The sequence below is a fragment of the Haemaphysalis longicornis genome, unplaced genomic scaffold (genome assembly GCF_048455015.1).
Source record: "Haemaphysalis longicornis isolate Haplotype H1 unplaced genomic scaffold, Haemaphysalis longicornis Haplotype H1 scaffold_1, whole genome shotgun sequence".
NCBI classification, from domain to species: Eukaryota; Metazoa; Arthropoda; class Arachnida; order Ixodida; family Ixodidae; genus Haemaphysalis; species Haemaphysalis longicornis.
In genome coordinates, this window is record NW_027526203.1 from 32,506,850 (window position 1) to 32,507,237 (window position 388).

Sequence of the window (388 nt, forward strand, 5' to 3'; positions counted from 1 at the left end):
ACGTCTAAGGTCAATGTATAGAACTTGTTATGAGAGAAAAATAAAGAATTGAATTGAATTGAATTGAACTGTTACTGCCCTTGTGGCCTCATTGCAATGACATTTTTGGATTTCCTGTCGTGCTTACAGTTCGCTCACGTCTTCACTTGAAATTATTAGCATTTATCTAAAAATTTATTGCGCCTATTTTATTCCTTTTAGTGCCTAAAACGTTGTTTTTGCCGCCTATTTTTGGCGCCTAAAACGGGCTTTTTTAGTGCCTAAAAATCCGGCCTCTAGTCATTACTGTCCCGTTTTTGGTCAGCACATTGGCTGCCGATGTGTCAGTTTTAACAATTATCAGGGAGCTCGGAGAGGTGGCGGCTTCCGCAGCATACTACTATCACTG